The 23,116-nt window shown below is 37.5% G+C and overlaps 1 protein-coding gene across 2 annotated transcripts in view; it reads right to left on the reverse strand.

The window, feature by feature from the left end:
• The window catches only part of LOC150107481 (nucleolar transcription factor 1-A-like), a 554,391-nt gene extending 535,811 nt beyond the window's left edge, over positions 1 to 18,580 (reverse strand). For both annotated transcript variants that reach the window (XR_016548246.1, XR_016548245.1), the window contains exon 1: positions 18,025 to 18,580. The gene's annotated coding sequence lies outside the window, so the exon portion shown is untranslated. The remainder of the gene's footprint in view (positions 1 to 18,024) is intronic.
• Positions 18,581 to 23,116: the final 4,536 nt, after the last annotated feature.

Here is a 23,116-nt window from a genome sequence, read left to right on the forward strand (position 1 = left end):
CTGTGGGTGCATAAGCTTGGATGATATTTATGTTAATGGGGTTTCCCTTAAGTTGTAACAGCATTATCCTTTCAGAATAATGCTGTTACAATACTAAGTTATGACAAATAACAGATCAATTTGGAGAACAAAATTTGTTGATTATAAGTTGGTAATGATTTAAGCTTTTCATGTAGCATTATTATAATATAATACATGAACACCTCCTATTATTACAGATTTTCCTGTATACTTCTCCCTTTCCCAAGGGTGCTTATCAGGAATATATGATAATTGGTCTATCTGTGAACTAATACACTGGTTTTCATAAATTAAGGAACAAAAAAAATCACGATAACTCAAAAACTGTACGATGAATTATTATGCACTTCAGTAAAATGTAAAATGATATAAGAAAGAAAAATGTAAAATATATAAAAAGAAACACCCACAAAAACTGTAAATAAACAGTTTAATTCAGTAATAAATGGGTTGATAAAGACAATGGTCAAAAACAAAAAGAGGTCAAAATGAAATTGACAAAATGCTTCACTAAGGAATGTGGTCACTCCCTCAAAGCAATAGTGCTCACAATGATGTTTCATACCATTTATAATGGTGTCCAGGAGCTCAGCTGGTCATAACTATTGCTCCTGCAAAGTTCACCTAAGTATCTCAAGATTTTGGAGAAGGGGATTGAGAGCAGCAGCACATATACCTTGAGCATCTTAGACATGCTCAATAGGATTAAGGTAAGGAGAGCTGGGTCACCAGTTCATACATATGATAGTCTCATCTTGAAGATATTAGTCCACAAGCTTTGCTCAATGAGGGAGAGCATCGTTGTTATGTAGGAAAAATGTCTCCCCTATCACACCTGTACACATATGAACATGGGAGGGGGGGGGGGAGGTTGCAGGACCTCATCTCTATAATTTGCTGCATTCATGGTTTCACTAGGAAGCATATACAGGTCAATGCAACCATCTAAAGAGATGCCACCCCAAATCAGACCACTTCTACATAAGTATCCTTTTAGTGGATATTAGTCTTTTTTTTAATTAAAATATGGAATAAACTCATGTAATATATTATTTATTAGTATAATTTTTGCCTGAGTATCACAGGCATCTTTAGTACAAAGATGATAGAACAATAACTGACAATTCCAAAAGGCACAACCTTTTTTAGTTATCTTACATAAGCTATTTAGGTTGTGCCTTTTGGAATTGTCAGTTATTGTTCTATCATCTTTGTACTAAAGATGCCTGTGATACTCAGGCAAAAATTATACTAATAAATAATATATTACATGAGTTTATTCCATATTTTAATTAATTAAAAAAAAGACTGATAAAATTTTCTAAATTATTAAAAAATAATAGTAAAATAAAATAAAATAAATAAATAAAAATAAATAATTAAATAAAATAATATATATATATATATATATATACATATATATATACATACAGGGTGTTCGGGATAAATTTGACATATTTATAATTAATTATATTTTTCCGTAAGTTACATGTATTAACACACACTTCTCTTCATTTAAAAGGTTGGACCCTTCTTCATTCATATACAAGATGTCAGAAAGGATGGATAGCTGGAACCCACCTGAATCATGGAAGAGAATAACTTGTATCATGATGATTCGTGCCGGCCATCAAAATAAGGATATTTCGACTGCTGCCCAATGCTCCCTGAATACAGTAAAAACAATCAGGCATGAACTAGAGACTTGCAATGGTGACTACGAGGATGTAGCAAGAAGAAAGATCCCTAGCAGACGATCTGATTGCGTTCGTACAGCAGAATTCCTCGCAAATCTGCAGGAACAGGTGTTGAAGATCCCTGGCATTGGAATTCGGGCTTTGTCACGTGAAATGAATGTTGCAGCCTCTACTATGAAGCTTGCACTCAATGAAGACCTCCGCTACTACTCATACAAGCGCCGCAAAGGTCAGCTGCTTACAGAAAAGGCCCGTGAAAAACGTTTGATAAACGCGAAGAAACTTCTAAGCAAAGTGAAACATCCTGCGGAACCACAAACAATCTGGTTCTTTTCCGATGAGAAAAACTTTTGCCAGGATCAAAAACACAACACGCAGAATAACAGATGGCTTGCATACAGTACAAAGGACATTCCTCGTGTAATGCAGACTAAATTTCCCCAAACTGTGATGGTTTTCGGATGTGTATCCTCTGAAGGCAATGTGATGCCTCCGCATTTTTTCCAAGAGGGCCTCAGGTTGACTTCAGATGGCTACGTGGAGTTGCTAAACACTGTAGTCAAGCCCTGGATAACAAGGGTAGCCAATGGTAGGCCGTATGTATGGCAGCAGGATTCGGCCCATTGCCACACCTCTGGGAAAAGTCAAAAATGGTTGTCTGAAAATTTCTACGACTTCACCAGTCCAAATGTTTGGCCTCCAAACTCCCCAGACCTTAACCCCATGGATTATTTTGTATGGGGCGCAGTTGAAAAAGACACCAATCGCACTTCCAGTAATACAAAAGCCCAGTTAATGGATAAAATTAAAACAGTTTTTGCGGCCCTTCCCAGGGAGACTGTAGCATCAGCTTGTTCGAGGTTCCGAAGCAGGATTGAAGCTGTGATCGATGCTAATGGTGGTTATTTTGAGTAAATCTTGTTGATAGTATTGTAATTAACTCTGCCTGTAATGTTTTTTGTCAATTCATTAAATTTAATAGATACAAAGAAGATTTTCTTTTTCCTTACGAAACTGTCAAATTTATCCCGAACACCCTGTATATATATATATACATGGGACGTCCAGAAAGTAAGTTCCGATAGGCTGTCAGAGAAACAAAAATATACTTACAAAAAAACTTTATTGGAAATTAAAGTAGACATCTTTCACTACTTTTCTACATAATTTCTGCAATTGTTCAGGCACTTATCATAAGAGGAACCAGGAGTGGTACACCTTCGTCGTAGAAGGTTGCCACCTGTGATGCAAACCACATACTGACTGCTTCTTTGATCTCCTCGTCATCTTGAAACCGCAGCCACAAAGGAAAGATTTCAGATGTTTGAACAAGTAAAAGTCACTTGCCATGAGGTCAGGACTATATGGGGGATGATTGAATTGTTCCCAGCTGAAGGTGGAGAGAAGTTGTTGTGTTACGCCAGCCATATGTGAGCAGGCGTTATCATGAATCAAAACAATGCCCCTGGTAAGCATGCCACGTCGTTTATTCTGGATCGCATGATACAGTTTCTTAAGGATTTGGCAGTACATACACATGTTGATTATGGAGCCTTGACCCAAGAAGTCTACCAGCAAAATTCCTTGTCTGTCCCAAAACACAGTGCACATGATTTTCGAGTGGAAACCATTGTCTTCAATTTCGTCTTGACTGATAATGAGGTGCGCCTCCACTCCATAGACTGTTGTTTGGATTCATGGGTTGCATGCAACACCCAAGTCTCGACCCTGGTGACAAGTCTGCTCAAGAAAGCATCGCCATGCTCATGGTAGCGGGTCAAATCATTGTGTGTTCTCCATAAACCTCAATAATTTGCCGATGGATTTCAGTTGCTTTAACGTTCCTTGCATTCAAGAAATGGATAACTGAACCTAATTTCACATGTGGTGGGCAATTCTATTTTCTCAGACATTATAAACACACACTAAGAAGTGTACACACTGCAAGAATGTCTGAAAATGGCACCAATGCCTTGCTAACAAATCAACAAACTCAGCACACATGCACACCATTATACATATATATACAGTGTGTGTGTGTGTGTGTGTGTGTGTGTGTACATATTTTTTTAAAAAGAATTGAATGACTAAAACCGAGATTTAAGTAAAAAGGTTTTAATATTAAAACAAGACTAGTTTCAGCTTGTAACAGCCTTCATCAGGTGACATAAAAGAAAGAAAAAAGAAAAAGCACTAAAACACTGAAGCTTAAATAAACTATGAACAACATAGAGAGTCTCTTATACATAACTGACATTAAAACGTTGTGGTTGTATTTAAAGCTGTTCTTTCGTTTGTTGTATTGTTGGGAAAGTGCGTGCTAGTAACATCACGTGAACACCAGTACATGATTACAGCTGAATGACTATCTGGGAGGTTGTAGCTCAAGTTATTATTTAGATGAACAGGATTGAAGATGATTTCCCTAGATTCCACGATTTTTCTCTCTAGTTCATCATTGCAACGGAAGATGTTAGTAGATTTTTCCCAGCAGGCTGTGTGACTTTGGCTTTCATCATTAGGATTAGCCGAGAAAATGATGAACTAGAGAGAAAAATCGTGGAATCTAGGGAAATCATCTTCACTCTTGTTCATCTAAATAATAACTTGAGCTACAACCTCCCAGATAGTCATTCAGCTGTAATCATGTACTGGTGTTCATGAGATGCTACTAGCATGCACTTTCCCAACAATACAACAAACGAAAGAAGAGCTTTAAATAAAACCACAATGTTTTAATGTCAATTATGAGACTCTCTATGTTGTTCATAGTTTATTTAAGCTTCAGTGTTTTATCTTTCTTTTATAATGTTACTTGATGAAGGCTGTTACAAGCCAAAACTAGTCGTGTTTTAATATTAAAACCTTTTTACTTAAATCTCGGTTTTAGTCATTCAATTCTTTTTAAAAAAATATGTATGTTAACCAAGTCAATGATCATTCTTTCAAATATATATACATATGTATATATATCCCGGTTCTAGCAAACATTTTCCTAGAAGATTTTGAAACGAAAGCCATATCATCCTTCTCATTTAAACCGAAACTGTGTTTACGTTATGTTGATGACATTTTTATCATATGGAGTCATGGGCACACATCTCTCATGGATTTTCTTCATCATCTTAACAACCAACATCCTAATATAAAATTCACTGCCGAACTAGAACGAAATAAGTGCCTTCCGTTCCTGGATGTAATTCTTACACGATGCTCTGATAGATTTAAAATCTCTATATACAGAAAACCCACTCATACTAATAGATATATGCACTGTCAATCTCATCATTTTCCACCACAAAAGCTCGGAACTATTTCTACCTTAGGACACAGAGCATGCTCTCTTTTAAATGAAACAGATGAACTCCAAAAAGAAATTAATCACCTTTCTCTTATTTTTAAACAAAATGGATATTCTGAAAAAACGATTAAGAAATTTCTTCTGGATCCTCCTAGGCAGTGCACTACAGAAACTACTATTTTTAAAGGTTGCATCTATTATTATTATTACTACGGGCTACTCCAGGAGTCCTTAGACTCATCGAGGGAGGCCCTAAACATCATGTTCACACAACTGTTCAACATTCTCACAGTATCTATCATACCTTGCCTTGAACTCGCTCACTGTCATAGCACCCACAACAGACTCTGGCAGCTTATACCACTCATTTACCACTCTAAAAGTAAAGAACCCAGCTCTAACACCCCTGCTAACCACGCTCTTGCCCAGCTTCCATGGGTGTCCCCTAGTTCTCCCACCACCAGTCCTGATCTCAAAAATATCATCTGAATTAATCCTATAGAATCCTTTTAGCAATTTGAATGTCTCAATCATATCTCCCCTCTTCCGCCTATCAACTAGTTTCTGCAACCCACAAATCTTCAACCTGTTCTCATATGGTTCATTCCATAGACCTGCTATCATCTTAGTCACTCGCCTCTGGATCCTCTCCACCTCCTCCCCATCAAGAAGGAACCGAGGTGACCAAATCTGGGCACAGTAGTCGAGATGAGGTCTTATCAGGGCTCGGTACAGAGGTACAATAACTTGCTTGTCTCTGCTCGTCAAGGTATTTTTTCAACAACCAAGTGAGTTGATGAGCTGATTTAGCTACTTTTGCAATGTGTCCCCTAAACTTCATCTCCCTATCCACCAACACTCCCAAGTCCCTGGCCTCATCAATCTCTTGGAGTACAGTTCCACCAATGTGGTATACTGCTGCTAATCTTTTCACTCCGAAATGCATAACCTTACATTTTGTCACATTAAATTGACATCCATGTAGCAAAAGAAAAGAGTGAGAGAGTTAGAATGATTAGTCTTTTGCCACGGTATGACAGTGAAATGTTTAAAAGGAGGGCTATAATTGCGAATGACTTTATGCGTGGGTTATGTATGACGAGTGGTGTGGAATTTGTGGATGTGTGGAGTGAGTTTGATGGGCAAAAGGATCTATATAAGATGGATGGCTTGCATTTGAATGGTTACGGTGTAAGAAGACTTGAGAAAGTGTTGCTGAATGTAGTGGATGTGCAAATTCAGGGAAACTAGATTTGTTAGGGGGGGGGAGTAGAGATACAGTCCTTATGGAGGCAGTTGAATGAAGAATGAATATAATATGCCAGAGCAAATAAGGACAACAAATCTGAGTGGGATAGTTAATATAAGGCATCAAGGTAGGGTTGGGGCTAATGGGGGTCTTAAATTCATGTACACTAATACTAGGAGTATTAGGAACAAGAAGGAAGAGTTTTTGGCTATGGTTGGCACTTCCAGACCACAGGTTATAGGTATTAGTGAAACATGGCTGACTGTAGATGATATAACTAGTGGGATTGAATGTGATGGGTATAGTGTGTTCAGGAATGACAGAGAGAATAAAATGGGGGGAGGAGTATTGTTGATGATAGCTGATGAGCTCCAGCCAAGGAGAATAGAAGTTGAATTGCAGGATAGAGAAAAGAGCACATTTGAGGCCATTTGGTGTGAGATTGTGGCTAGCAGAACTAAATATACAATTGGGTGCTGCTATAGACCAGGTGATGGAAAAGATGGTGGTGACAGTATGCACAAGCAAATAGAAGAAATGGGTGGAAGGAGGGTGATTATTATGGGAGATTTCAACTATGGTCGCATTGATTGGAGTGAGGAGAGGACACACGGGAGGAAGGAACTGGATTTTATGTGGTTATTAAGGGATAACTATCTGCGACAGCATGTAATGGAAAATACTAGGGGTCAGAGAGTGCTTGACCTAGTAATTACATCTGAGGATTTGGCTGTAACAAATATGACCACATTGCCACCAATCGGTGAGAGTGATCATCGGGTCTTAACTTGGGAGGTGGCTAAAGGTGTAGAATTTTCAATTAAGACAGGGTACATGTGGAATGGGCTGGAAAGTATGACAAGCTTAGGAGTTTGATTGGTTCAGTGCCATGGCATGTACAACTGCAAGGACTAGAAGTTGATAGTGCATGGGAGGTAGTTAAGAAGTGCTTGCATGAAGCAATGGCTGACTGTATACCTAGAGTCCGAATAATAAATCAAGTAGGGGTTAAATGGATGAATAACACCATTAAGCTTGAGTTGCAAAAAAAGAAACAACTATGGAGGGAATTTAAGGAGAATGGTGACTGGCAGGCACATGAACGGTATAAAGCGCAGGCCAGAAGGGTGACGAGTGTGGTAAGAAAAGCAAAAAAGGATTACGAAAAAACATTGGCCATGCAGGCTAAAGAGAATCCTAAACAGTTTTTTAGATATGTAGCAAGTAAAAGGAAAAATGTACATGGCAGATTGATTTTAAAGAATGCCGATGGTAGGGAGGTAACTGAATCAGTTGAGATAGTTGAGTTACTGAGTGAGCACTTTGCAAAAGTATATCATCCAGGTGGTGACATTGCAGAAACGAATAAACCAGTAGATTATACAGGAATTGTGGTTAATGAAGTGGAGGTGAGTAGTCTATTGCATAACCTCAATGTCAATACATCTGTGGGATTGGATGGTATACCAGCTCGTGTTGTACGAGAAGCAGCTAAAGAATTGTCAGTACCCTTGACCATTTTGTTTAATTTGAGTGTCGGGTCTGGGTTAGTCCTGAGCGGGTGGAAAGAGGGGAAAATAGTTCCACTGCATAAAGGTGGTTCCAAGACTGCTGTTGTAAATTACCGACCGATTAGCATATCAGGAATCATTGTCAAGGTCTTAGAGAAATTAGTCAAGAAAAGAATACAGGATTGGATAGATGAAAATGGGATATCGTATGGGGGACAACATGGTTTTGTGAAGGGTAGATCATGCCTCAGTAACTTGCTCACGTTTTATAACACAGTGACGGCTGAACTGGATAGGGGTAATGGGTTTACAGTGATACTACTGGACCTTGCCAAGGCCTTTGATAGGATACCACATGGAACCCTAATCAGTAAACTGGAGCAGATGGGTATAGATATAGGGTTGGTGAGATGGATAAGAGGGTGATTGAAGGAGAGATATCAAAGAGTGGTTTACTCAGGAGTGGAGTCTAAAAGACGTCTTGTGACTAGTGGAGTGCCACAGGGCTCTGTTCTTGGACCACTGCTTTTCAATTTGTTCATCAATGATATTGGAAAGGATCTGAGAGGAAGTGTTCACTTGTTTGCTGATGATGCAAAGTTGGGTAGAGCAATTGTGAGTGCACAAGATGTCAAAATTTTACAGGATGATTTGGATAGTTTGGAGGACTGGGCTAGGAAAAATGGATGTCAATTTAATGTGGCAAAGTGTAAGGTTATGCACTTTGGGGTGAAAAGAATAGCAGCAGTATATCGCATTGGTGGAATCATACTCCAGGAGATTGATGAGGCCAGGGATTTGGGAGTGTTGGTGGATAGGGAGTTGAAGTTTAGGGGGCACATTGCAAAAGTAACTAAAACAGCTCACCAAATCACTTGGCTTCTGAAAAATACTTTAACATGCAGAGACGAACAAGTTGTTGTTCCTCTGTATCGAGCATTGATAAGACCCCATCTGGACTTCTGTGCCCAGCTATGGGCACCAGGGTTTCTTCGTGATGGGGAGGAAGTGGAGAGGGTCCAGAGACGAGTGACCAAGATGATAGCAGGTCTGTGGAATGAATCTTATGAGAATAGGTTGAAGATTTGTGGGTTGCAGAAATTGGACGATAGGCGAAGGAGGGGTGATATGATTGAGACATTCAAATTACTGAAGGGTTTTTATAAGATTGATCCAGAAGACATTTTTGAAAATATGACTGGTGGTGGGAGGACTAGGGGCCATGCATGGAAGCTGGGCAAGAGCGTGGTTGACAAGGGTGTTAGAGCTAGGTTCTTTACTTGGAGAGTGGTAAATGAGTGGAATAAGCTTCCAGAGTCTGTTGTGGGTGCTACGACCGTGAATGAGTTCAAGGCAAGGTATGATAGATACTGTGTGAATGTTGAATAGTTGTTCTTGACATGATGTTAGGGCCTCCCTCGATGAGTCGGTCGACTCCTTGGAGTTTCCCGGAACAATAATAAATAATAATAATAATCCATTCTCCTTAGTCCAGAACTCCAATCTATCTAAGTCATCTTGCAAGACTTTGACATCTTCTGCGTTCACTATCGCCCTACCCAACTTTGCATCATCAGCGAACAAATGAACTGTCCCACTTAGACCCTTCCCTATATCGTTAATGAACAGATTAAACAGCAGTGGTCCAAGAACAGAACCCTGTGGCACACCACTAGTCACAGGCCGTCTTTTGGACTCTACTTCTGAATAAACTACTCTTTGATATCCCTCCATCAACCACCCAGCTATCCATCTCACCAACCCTATATCCATTCCCATATGTTGTAGTTTACGGATTAGAATTCCATGTGGTATCCTGTCAAACGCCTTTGCCAGGTCCAGCAGTATCACTGTAAACCCATTTCCCTTATCCAGTTCAGCCGTCACCTTGTTATAAAACTTGATCTCCATCCCATACATTAGTTCAGTCTCTAATAAATTGGCTAAGGTCCTTAAAAAATACAACATCAGGACGTTTTTCACTACTCTTCCTAAAATCCGTTCTCTTATAAGCCATCAGAAGCCTATTCATCACAACCTAAAATATCCAGGTGTATATAAATTCTGATGTGATTGTAATATTCCTTATTTTGGACAGACTAATAAATCTATTGAACTACGTATAGAGGAACATAAGAGAGACATCTCCTATAAAAGATCACATGCAACTGCGTTATCCAGTCATGTTCTTTTTTCAAACAATCCTCATGATGATCTCCAAAGTCACTCAGTTTGCTGGGATAGATCTGAAAACATTTTTCACTGCAGTGATGAGTTTGAAAGGAAAATTGTGGAATTCAGGGAAATCCTCCTTAATCCTGAACATTTAAACAACAATTTGAGTTACAACATCCCTGGTAGCCATACTGCAGTTGTTCAATACTGGTGTTCACGAGAGCCTACAAGCACGCACGCAATAAACAATGGCACGTTGGATAGAACAACTTGAAAAAATGCAACGTTTTTTATATGTCAATTATGTATTGCTTTTTTACCTGCGATTCTCAGTTTTTTTAGAAACTTCAATTTTTATTATTATTTTCTATCTTTAATGGATACCTGTAAAAAGCTGAAACTAGTTGTATTGTTCCCATTAAAACTTAATATTTTATCTCGGTTTAAAGTCATTAAATCTCTATTTTAAAAAAAAAAATATATATATATATATATATATATATATATAGTGCTTTTTTTCTGGGCAGTATGAAACAGTACGCAGTACTGACACCTTTTTTCTTAAGTTTTTAAAAATTTACGATTTATTGACAGCAAAATGTATTATAAATATTCTGGTAGATGGTACTGTGTTGACGAAATGAATTTTTAGTTTTGATTACTCATAAGTTGGTACCCTGCTTTCCTGTTTCATAGGTTGGCACCCGGAAACAGGAAGTTGTGTTCATTTCCGAATGCTTCCAATATCAGTTTATCAGTTCTATATTCACTCTGCAACAGGCAGGTGTTCACGTGAGTTTTATTATTATTAGACACCTCCAGGGAGTCCATAGACTCATCGAAGGAGGGCACCTGCTAAACAACTCTGTCTCCACCACTCCATCCACCAACTGACTGCAACTACACCAACACCATCTACTGCCGACCACCACCACTAGTTTTTCCACAGACAAACACAAACATCCATGTCCACAGTGGGATTCGAACCCGCAGCCTTTTGGCTGGAGAGTAGATATGTTAACCACTCGGCCAGCCAGGCTGGCCAAGCGGTTTGTATTGATCTAAGTTAAATCAGTGCAATTATTGTTCAAAATGAGTAAAATAAGTAGTTACTTTATCCAATGAGTAAAAAAAAGGAAGGCTGAAGAAACAGAAATTGTTGAAACTACTTGTGATACTGTAAAACAGAAAACTAGCACCAAAAATACAATTGAAAGAGGATCATGAAACCAAGACCGAAGATCCAAGTGGTCAAAAGGAAGGAGATTCTGAAATGATTGGCCCGAATGTCGGACACTTTTGCAGTAAAATGACCTGCAAGAGAAACAAGTGGCTGTATGTGAAGAATAAAATGTTGGTCTGTAAAGTGTGTGTCGTGATGTTGGAAGTCTTGCTGTCGATAAACACATGGCAACAAAAATTTCAGAATTTAAAATTTAAAGTAAAATCTGAAGCAAAAAAACAAAACAGAGAAAGTTTTCCTAAATACTTTGTCTCATAATAAAGATGTAACAAGAAAAGCATTTTGAACAGCTTACAAAGTTGCAAGGAGACATCAATCATTTCACAACTTTGTAGACGAAATAAATTTACAGGAACTTAATGGCCTAGAATGGGATATATTCTTCATTCTGCAAATGCTTGCATTAACACTGTGAGCCATATCGCAAATGAAATGAGAAAAACATTAACAGACAATATAGTGAACTCCAAGAACAAAATATCGTTACTTATTGATGAATCGACAACTGTAAGTAACACAACAACACTGATTGTTATTGTTCGTGTAGTTCTTCCTGAACTTTCGGCTCCTGTGAGTCTTTTCCTAGATTTGATCGAATTATCAGATGTAACTGCTAGAGGAATTCTAAACTCTTTAATTAGTCATCTTGAGTGCTTAGGATTATCTGAAGATTACTTAAAGGAGTACTTATTGTCTGTAACTTGTGATGGTGCAACAGTGTTGTTTGGTGTGTGTAATGGTGTAAGAAGGCTAATAACACTAGAAGTTTCCTAGTGTTATTTTCTGGTATTGTGCTAGCCATTGCCTTGAATTGTCTGTTAGTGACACAGTGAACAATGTGGCAGGAGTGAATCACTTTAAGAGTTTCATGGAGAAACTTTATGTGACTTATCATGCTTCACCTAAGAATGCTAGGGAACTACAGAAATGTGCACCGACTCTAGAACTTCAACTTCTTAAAATTGGCAGAATTTTAAGCACTCGCTGGGTTGCATCTAGCTTTTGCACTGTTTCTGCAGTGTGCAAGACTTTGAAGTCCTCGTCCATCACTTTCTGGAGGCAAAAGAAGACAGAAGAAGAAGCAAAACAGATCACTTTTTTTTATGACGGCCTTTTAAGAAAAATAACATCATGCAAGTTTGTTCTTGATTTGGGCCTTATGTGTGATGCTCTCCAAGAACTTAGTGAACTAAGTCTAGATTTACAAGAGAGAAATATTGACTTGTACAGTTCAACTTTTTGAAGAAAGAATTGAAAATCCTCGTCCGTACTACAGTATTTCTCTTCAAAGTCAGAAGAACATGAAGTTCAAAGGGATTGAGCTCCACAAAAATGAAAGACACAGTCCTGCAATAAGTTCATCTGCCCCAATGTGTTTAGATGACGACCGAGAATAGTTGAAACGGACCGCATCCTGTCAGCCCCCTTTCCCCTTCCCCCTATATAAATAATCAACCCTTTCACCTTTCCCCCACCCTATATAATATAGTAATATAATATATATGTTTATATATATATATATTACGGAAAAAAACCCGGGTTTTTCTAATTTAATTCTCCCAAATTGCCTACCCCCCTCCACACACTCAATAGTTTTCGGACATCGCATAAAGAAGAAAAGCCGCAACACCCAGAAAAAGGTATGTGTAAATTTCTCTTCCTTATGCTACATATACGTTTTAGTAAACTTACATCTACAATGCCCTAAGAATCCGTGAGTGAATAGCCAATGACATTTAAACAGGGGCACTCCTAAACTGAAGCAGGCAAAATAGCCGTAATTATAATAGTTCATCTGCTTTCTATAAAAGTCTGAAAGAAGCTGTTGGAAAGCATCTGCTTGAAGGAGATGATGCTGATTTGCCTGAATGAGCAAAGATTTTAGATTCCAAATATTGGCCAGAAAATCCTGGGAAGCATCTGACATTTGGTGAAGCTGAAATCAAAGTTTTAATTGAAACTGAAATTAAAAAAGAAATTAAAAAAGCACACAAATTTTACTTAAATGAAAGAGTAGCAGTTCGTGGTTTCCGTGAATATCATCAAGAAAATAAAGTCCCGGACATACTACTTCCTCTAAAGCACACTTTGGGCACAATTGCAATATCTTCCGGTGAATGTGAAAGAGGTTTCTCTCAGATGAATCTTATAGTAACTTCATCTAGGTCATCTCTGCTTGTGCAGACAACTTCTGCACTGATGTTCATCAGAATAGTAGGACATCCTCTCGCTCACTTCAAGCCTAGCAAATATGTGGACTCATGGCTGCTCCAAGGTCATCATTCTGCAGCTGATACCAAAAACAAGAAGCAATCTAGAGACGACAAGGGTATATCGGAGGATATGTTAATAGTGTGGAAGTTGCTGTAATAACATCTTCATGGTGAGTACCAGCACCTTTTTTTCCAGAAAAAAAGCACTATACATGCACACACAATTTTAAAAAAAAGTTAGGAAAGATTAGCTGATTTAAAAAGTTATCTCCCACAAAACAGATAGATGTAGACCATCAGATCTGTTTAAGTTAGGAGAGTGAAGTAAAGTTTCTCATGTTTCTTTATAAAGCCGTTCTATGAGGAACCAACTTCTGTGAAGGATTCTTGTCTTGTTCCAATGAACTTTATGTCTAGTGTTGATGGCATGCTCTGCAAGTCCAGACTATTCAGGTTCAAGGTATTCAACATAAGACTTGTGTTCTTCCAACTGAATAAAAAGCAGATATTCCTGTTTGTACAAAATAAGATAACCCACAAGAGCAAGGAATCTGGTAGACACCTGGATGATTGAGATGTGGAAGCTTGTCCTTTAGAGAAGTAAGAGAGGTGGAGATTTTTCTGATTGGGCAAAAGGAACAAAAATATTTAGTGGTTTTAAAACTTTTGCTATGCATTCACTATATGGACTCATACCTTATTTACTAATGTTCCTTTATCTGACAGCATTAAATTACTACAACAAGAATTTCCTTCAGAATGTTAAAATATTTGATTTTGTAATACATTCTGGTTATTTTTCCTTTAAAAACAAGTTACATCAACAAATCGAAGGAACAGCAATGGGCAATTCTCTTTTTCCTGCTATTGCCAATTTCTTTATGGAGCACTTTGAACAACATATTTTTGACAACATTTCGCCTAGACCTAATCATTGGTTCAGATATGTAGATGACATTTTTGCTATCTAGAATGGCTCTTCTTATGAATTACAAGGGTGAATTTCATCCAAGGATCAAATTCACCCTAGAGGAAGAAGTAAATAAAGTTAGCCTTTTTAGATCTTTTAATTCTTCGCCAACCAGATGGTAGCCTGCATTTCTCTGTTTTTAGGAAGAAGACTCATACAGGCCATTATATCCATGCTGAATCTCATCACCATCCAAGTCAGAAGGCTGGAACTATTAAACACTGGCTCATCAGGCCCACTCCTTATGTTATTACAGATAGAATTGCAAGATATTTTTTCAACTTTTTTATCTAATGGTTATAAGAGCTTGTTCATCAAAAGAGCTTTTAGCAGTTTTGTTATCTCTACCTCTTCAAATACAGAAGAATTTGGTATTATAAGTATTTTAATATGCCTCCTCTCAGTAATTATGGATATTAGTCTGAGGATAAGATGTTCTTTGTTCCCTTTAGATCAGACCATTCCTGGTATCACTTTGTACAGCAAATCATCTGGAAACAATACCAACTTTCATTGGTCCTGGGTTCAGTTGATGTAGAGTCCAGCTTCATATCAATTGAACTCCAAATCAACTTGATTTCAAGCATCCATTCATCCATTTCAAACATCCTCTCCTATGGCATGGAGATAGGGGGCACTGCAGATGATTACCAGTCATCTAACAAACTGACCACCTTCATGAAGCCTTATGAACACAGTGGAAGCAGATACCAATATTCCTGTAGCCCATGTGAAGTCAGATTGTAGGTGATTCAGGATAGCACTCCTGTTTCCATGAGCCAGTAATCAGAGATATCAGATAGTATTACTAGTAATATATAAACACCTCCATGGAGTCTGAAGACTCATCTGGGAAACTTCATTAACAGATGAGGCACTCATCTTGAACAGTTTAAAAGTCTAAATCATATCTGCAGTCCACATTCCCTCAGCCGATCCTCATAATCAACATTGTATAGTGCTGAAACCACTGTATAGTCCTGAATGGGTTGCTAGAGTCAGTTGCGGCTCTGGCAACCCATTCCACTCATTCGCAACTCTCCAAGCAAAATATCTAGTCCTCACATCCCTACTAACCACACCTTTATTCAACTTCCAGGGATGACCCCTTGTTCTGGTCCCTCTTGCCAAGTGCTGAAACATTTCCTTGCATCTATCCTATAAAACTCTTTAAGCAAATTAAATGTTTCTATCAATCTCCCCTTCTCTTTTTCTCTTATCAGCCAATTTCTGCAATCCACCCCCCCCCTCAATCTATCCTCACAGGGCCCATTCCACAGGCCACTCACCATCTTAGTCACTCTCATCTGAATCCTCTCCACCGCTTCCTCATCCCCAAGAAACCAGACTTGAGCACAGACTTGACCACACTTGGACTATTGTTCTCAAATTGGGTTCCCAGGATTTGAAGGGGATAAATTAACTGTGGAAAGTACAGAGGTGGATAACAAAGGTGGTTTCAGGACTATACAATGTTGATTATGAGGATCGGCTGAGGGAATGTGGACTACAGATATGATTTAGACTTTTGAACTGTTGAGAGATAGTTACAGGGTTGACACTGGGGAGTTCTTTCACTTGGTGGAATGGGGGGGGGGGGAGCGAGGACAAGGGCCATCCCTAGAAGTTACAAAAGGAAGCTGTGAGCAAGAGGGTGAGGAGTGGTTTCTTTGCATGGAGGGTGGTTGAACTATGGAATGCATTGCCTAATAGAGTGGTGAGAGAGCACAAACAGCCTATAAGTTCAAGGAATGGTATGATGGTCTTTGTGTTTTTTAGGAAGGACCTCCCATGATGAGTCTTTTGACTGAATGGAGGCCTGAATCATAATAATAACTATGAAATATGGAAATTAAGTTATGTAGTCAGTATCAAATAAAGGCTTTAATGTTTACAAAATCCTAAAACCACACACATGAATTCATTCCTTAGCTCACTTTTCCAATTGATAACTATTGGATCAGTAGTTTTTAATGAGTAATATTTCAGCCTATTTTTTAGCTTCTCACTTGCCAGGCTGATTTGTAAGGAAGCCTGGTTGGCCCAGTGGATAGTGTATCCACTCTCCACCTACAGGGCTGCTGGTTTGGATCCCACCGTGGGATCCGAACCAGCAGCCTTGTAGGTGGAGAGTGGATACGCTATCCACTGGGTCGGCAGTAGATGGCATTGGTGTAGTTGCGGTCAGTCAGTGATTGAATGGTGGAAACGGAGTTGTAGAGCAGGTGCCCTCCCTCGATGAACCCTTTGACTCCCTGGAGGTGTCAAATAATAATAATAATAATAAAATAAAGAAAGTTTCTAGTGAGTGGTTGGGAAATTTGCTTTCTCAATTTAATTGCTGCTTTACTTGAAAATAGCATAAAAAATTTCATCTCTAGGATTTGCATTGGGACTGGGTGCTTTTCACAACCAAATGGTGCATAATGAAAAATAAAAAAAATAAGAAATTGCAAAACAATCCCACCTGAAATGAAGCCTATTATGAAAATTTCCTGATGCTTTCCCACTATCAAGCTACAATAATTACTTTAGTAACTGTAACAGTTGTAATGTACTCATTTGTAATACAAGAAGATGAGGATATCTTGGAGGTATCCAGAGACCATTCGCTAAGTCGGTGTCAAGTCTCTGGAATATGGGACATGAAGACAGGTTGATGGCATTGAATTTGTAGACCTTTGAACAGAAGGAGAGAAACTGATTAAGATGCAAGTTGGCAAGGGGTTGTTACAAGATTATAATGTAGAGATATTTCACAGATTACAAGGAAATAAGAGTAGAATAACAGATCCCTAGAAGCTGTATGAGAAGGGTGTGAGACATACAATGCAAAGTAGGTTCTTGGCATGGAAAGTGTTGGGTGAGTGGAATGCAGGACCACTGTAACCCTACTAAGCAACTATGGCAATACCTATGAACAACCATAAAAGTTATTTTTCTTTTTTATTACATATTTTCTTCAATTTAGATGGCAAAATAGTACATACTAAGGGGCAGTATATACTCTAACAACGGTCCTGGTTAGAATGCACTACCCAAGAGTATAGCAAGTGCAGAAACTGGGTTTAAATCACCATTCAATCTTTTTGTAAGAAAGCACAGATCAACCACAATAGTCTTTGGGCTCCATGGAAGACTGATGTTAATAATAATATATGAAATGAATATATGAATAATAATATATGAAAATATTCCACTTTTCTTTGACAGTTTAGTTTCACCTCCTATCATAATATTGCTTAACCATGTCTTGTTCATCATGCTTTAAGAAAATTGATTATATATGTTTTAACATATAATATAAGAGTGAGCTAGTTCTCATATAAATGGTCAAACTCACTATTCATATATATTGCTGGCATACACAATGCCGGAATAAAAATATTATTGAAGTTTTAATAAACCAGATGAGATGCCAAGATATCTAGCACTTTATTGGCATTCCAGTAAATGCTGCAATAGTTTGACTACTGCTACATATTGATACTTAGCATAATATTTTAACGAATAAAATGTAAAATATAACCTATAAACTATTCCATTTCAAACCAAAAAAACAGCAGAGTAAAGCAACCAATCAGAAATAATCTAAAGATTTTATACAACACTCAATTTTATCAAATGTCAAATATTATACATACGTATGTTCGCATATTCTATTTTGTACGTCTAATCTTTTCCTGTCAAGGGGATACAAAAATACGTTTGATCTTATTTTAAATTACTAGTTTAAATGAAACTAAGTGTAAAAAAGTCACAGTCACACATCAAACTATGTTGTCCATATGTACAACGGCAATATCCACAACCAATTTTTATGGCGCATATTTTCAAAGGCCATACAACAATGGCATATTTCTAATCTTTGCCATCACTAAATCTAAAACGCTGCTCGATCCTCTACAAGGATACCATCACATCACTGAGGCAATAAGACTCATTCACAGCATACGCAGCACACTATCGGAATCAAATTCTGATAAATGTGCACAGCTAACTTGACTAATACGATAGTTTGAGAATTCATCGCAAAGACAAACTGACAACAATAAAGATCTAAACACAAATTTTATCACAATAAATATATTGTGATAAAACACCAATTTAATTTTGAATTACAGCACAAACAATAGATGACATAAAGTTTCCTTAATATTAATCAAAATACGAACATCTTTTTAAAAAAAAACCAACGATTTATGAATCGTTTCTTCTTAAAATCCTGCAAATTGTTATAAGAAAATTGCTCTAAATATCGCTGAGCAATAAATAACAGATTTTGGAAGTATCATAGAACACAGACCTCTCAAATAATATGTGTTCGCTCCTCGTTATGACATGAGGAGTCCTTACGAGGGCTTTTTTTTTTTTTTTTTTTAAATCAAAATCGAGTTAGCTAGACGCACAAGGACCAATAATGTTTTATTTATTTATTCAGTCACGGAAACTCTAATTTGATTTTACTTATTTATTTATTTTCGTCTTAAAATATGCAAACCAGCCAGAAAACTCACGCAATCAATGGGGGGGGGGGATAAATAAATAAAAATACTTTTTAAAAAACACAGTATAATGTGTTCCACTCAAACATCATGTGATGTAGGGTTGAATGACCTCTAACTACAGGTCATCGGGATACCATATACGGTGTACCATACACAGTGTAAATAATAAATTCTGGCTATGAACATGAAGTCGCATTCCTCTTTTGTATAATCGATCACTTTATTTTTCGATAATTGATGTTTTACATAATATTTTTACGATGAAAAATGATCTACTCAAAATGAAATAAGTAAACAAACAAGATCCTCTAAGAGCCTGTGTAGCACAGTGGATGTGGCGTTTGCACACTACAGCTATTGACCACACGTAGGAAGACTTACTTCCGAATCTAGTGAGCGACTAGAGGAAATTTTTCGAAGCCTTTTTCGATCTGTGGTACGGGCAAGCGTGTTTTTATCCCGGAAACTCGGGTTTTTCGTCCCGAGTTTCCGGAATAAAAGAAAATTGAGAAAATATATATATATATATATATATATATGGGTGTTAATCTGCCAGATTAACGGTGACCAGTGGTGTACCTCAGGGTTCAGTCCTTCAGCCATTATTGTTCAATCTATACATTAATGACATCCGTCAGGGTCTAAACAGATGCACAATTGCTTGCCAATGAGGCGAAGATAGGCAGAGCAATCAGGGATGCTACTGATATTCAGCGCTTACAAAATTATTTGAATAGGCTGGAAATTTGGGCAAACGAAAATGGCTATCATTTTACTGTCAGTAAATGCAAAGTTATGCACTTTGGTGTCATGAAATGTCCAGTAGCATATGACATTAACGGAATTATGCTACAAGAAACGAAGGAAGCAATGGATTTTGGTGTATTAGTAGATAGAAATAAGTTGCAAATACAACTCAGAGGATAACTGCAACGCTGAAGCGAACCTTGACATATAACGATTGGGAAGACATTTTGCCTCTTTATAAAGCTTTGATAAGACCAAACCTTGATTACTGTACGCAGATTTGGTGTCTTGGATTCCATGGGAATAAAGAAACTGTGGAAAGAGTGCAATGAAGAGTGATAAAGATTATATCCAGATTATGAGGAGAGATTGCAAGTATGTGGATTAGACTCTGGTTTAACAGGAGAAAGAGGGTGATATGATAGAGATCTATGAACTTCTGAATCGGTGTTGTAGGATAACGTCTGATGAAATTTTTCTTTATATGGAAGGTAGTAAGTGAACACGGGGGTATTCATGGATGTTAAGTTTCTTTACAGTCAAGAAAAAGTAAGAGCTAGGTTTTTCTTTCACAGAGCAGTGACTGAATGAGAGGATAGTTTGCCTTTAGGGATAGTGAGTGCATCTAGTGTGAATTAAATTAACAGAAGGTATAACAGCTGGTTTGGATGATTTATAGCCTCTATCGATGAGTCCTTGACTCCTTTGGGTCTCAGATAAAAAAAAAATAATAATAATTTTACCCCCCCCCCCAAAAAAAAGGAACACGGCCTTGTCGTGGAGGTGGGGTTTGCGTGCTTCAGTGATGTTGAAGCATGAGGTGGCTCTGCTGGTAGCATGGCTGCCATTCTTTTCAGACAGGTGTCAACTGAGGAGCCAGACTAAGAGTGTTCCATCCCCCATCTTAATGGTGAAAAGTAAAAAGAGATCCATACCGGATCAGTCAATGCCCAGGTCATCAAGGACTGCGTAAGATGTTGGGAATCATGGACGTCAGGTGACAAGTGGGCTACAGGACGCAGCTCTTGCTGGGTAATCAGGGCAAGAAGCTGAAAAGCGACTGGAAGAAACCAAACGTAAAAAATGGACTGTAGAAGAAAACAGAGAAGTTATGAAATGCTTTTACAGATCAACACCAGAAAAACGAGGTCTTGAAGTTATATGGAATATATCGGCCAAGCAAATAGGCTCTTTACTGAACCCAGTTCGTATTTTCAGTCAGGACATCAAAATGGAATTTGGTTTAAATAAATGCACAGCGCAATTTTTTCTATTAAACGAGGAAAAATTACTGACACCAGCAATTTTAATTTTGATCAAGAGAAATATATAAAAGCAATTTCAGCTGACGAACACTGTAAATGATTTAGATACAAAAATTCCCAGAATCTGCAATAACAGAACAAAGAATTATGGACCAAAAGAATTTCATTTTCCGTAAAAAAATATTTACTGAACTTGAGTTGCAAGAGATACATAAACCAACAGCTCTAGTAGCAGCAAATCATCAGGATATAGCTATATCAAACTTTGCAATTCAATTCAGTATACATATGACAAAATACGAATGGTTTTGACAGAAATTCAATGTAAAATAAAGTCAGCGATATTGGAACATATGAACTCCATAAATGACCCTATAAGACTATCACCATTAAAAGCTTTACATAAATATAAGCTAAACAACTCCTCTTATATGCAAATGCTGTGATTAAAACCATCACAACCAACAGTATAAAGGTAACAAATAAGCTCCTATACAGCACAGCCTATATCATTACAGTAATGCTTGGTTGCAAACCGCAAGCGAAAGCCGTTGATGATATAATCTTCACCGGGAAAATCCCATTGGAATGAAAAGTCAACAAACTTCGAGCTGATCTGAGCAACTTAAGGAGTTTTAAAGGAATGCAGAAAAATGATAACATCAAAAACAAACTGATTAACACATATAATTTGGCCAACAAAATAATTGATCAAGTTACCGAAGAGCTAAAACAAAGAATTATAGCGACTGCACAGAAAATTTTTAAAAATGTAAAGTAAGAATAAACCAGTATTCATAAAATATACAATTTCGAACAGAACCAACGTCAGTTCTTCAGTCTCTCCAGAGAAATACAAATGCAAACAATCATTCAACAGGAAAAGAAGAAACACTCCAATTTTGGGTGTCAATCTGGGATAATCCTATTGAACACAATAAAGATGCATCATGGATTAAGGAAATACAATCAGAAATTAAACAAAAGCAAATGCAAAATGTCATTTTCACTAAAGAAATAGTGAGTGCAGCTACAAAATTGAAAAACTGGAGTGCACCTGACAAAGACGAACTGCATGGATTTTGGTTAAAGCATCTAACCAGTCTACATGATCGAACGGCAGAACAATTTAATTATTTGTTCCAGTCATGCTCAGTGGAAGACTGGGTGATATCTGGGCGCACTTTACTCTTCATGAAAGATAATGATAAGGGTGCAGACCCAAGTAACTATCGTCTAATAACATGTCTACCAACTATGCTTAAGCTGTTCACTGCAATAATAGCAAATTCACATACCGCTACTTATCAGATAATCAGATTTATCCGATTGAAGAAAAAGGTAAATTTCAAAAATCTAGAGAAACAAAAGACCAGATCCTTATGAATAAAATGATTCTCAGAGATTCAAAAAGAAGAAAAACTACCTTAAACAAGGCATAGATAGACTACAAGAAAGCATTCGATTCCCTCCCACACTACTGGATCCTAAAGTCACTACAAATATTAGGAATTAGCAAAAACATATGTTCGTTTCTGGCTACTGGTATGAAATCATGGAAAAAATTTTAATAGTGAATAATGAACGATTCGGAGATAGTATTAAACGTGAAATTTTCCAAGGTGATTCCTTGTCACCATTGCACTTCAACATTTCTTTGATACCTTTATCTATGATTCTGAAGGAAAAAAAACTTGGATATAAAATTCCTAAATGTAATATTAAAATTTCCCATCTGTTTTATATGGATGACTTGAAGTTATATGGATAATCGGCCCAGCAAATAGACTCTTTACTGAACACAGTTCGAATTTTCAGTCAGGACATCAAAATGGAATTTGATCTATTAAACGAGGAAAAATTAATGACACTAGCCATTTTAATTAAGAGAAATATATAAAAGCAATTTCAGCTGACGACACTATAAATACCTAGGAATATTAGAAACCAGTGATATTCTCCATTCGAAAGTTAAACAACAGGCAGCATCAGAATGCATGAAAAGAATTAGAAATATTCTGAAAACAAAATTAAATGGATTAAACACAATTAGAGCAATGAATTCTTGGGCTATACCAGTGATCTGATACACAGCTGGCATAATAGTTTAGGCAAAAGAAGACCTGGGCAAACTAAACAGAAAAACTAGAAAATCAATGACTATGCATCATGCAATACATCCACGAAGTGATGTTGACCGGTTATACCTACCAAGG

The sequence above is a fragment of the Typopeltis vanoorti genome, chromosome 4, assembly GCF_054136105.1.
Source record: "Typopeltis vanoorti isolate ZY-2024b chromosome 4, IOZ_Tvanoo_1.0, whole genome shotgun sequence".
Taxonomy (NCBI): Eukaryota; Metazoa; Arthropoda; class Arachnida; order Uropygi; family Thelyphonidae; genus Typopeltis; species Typopeltis vanoorti.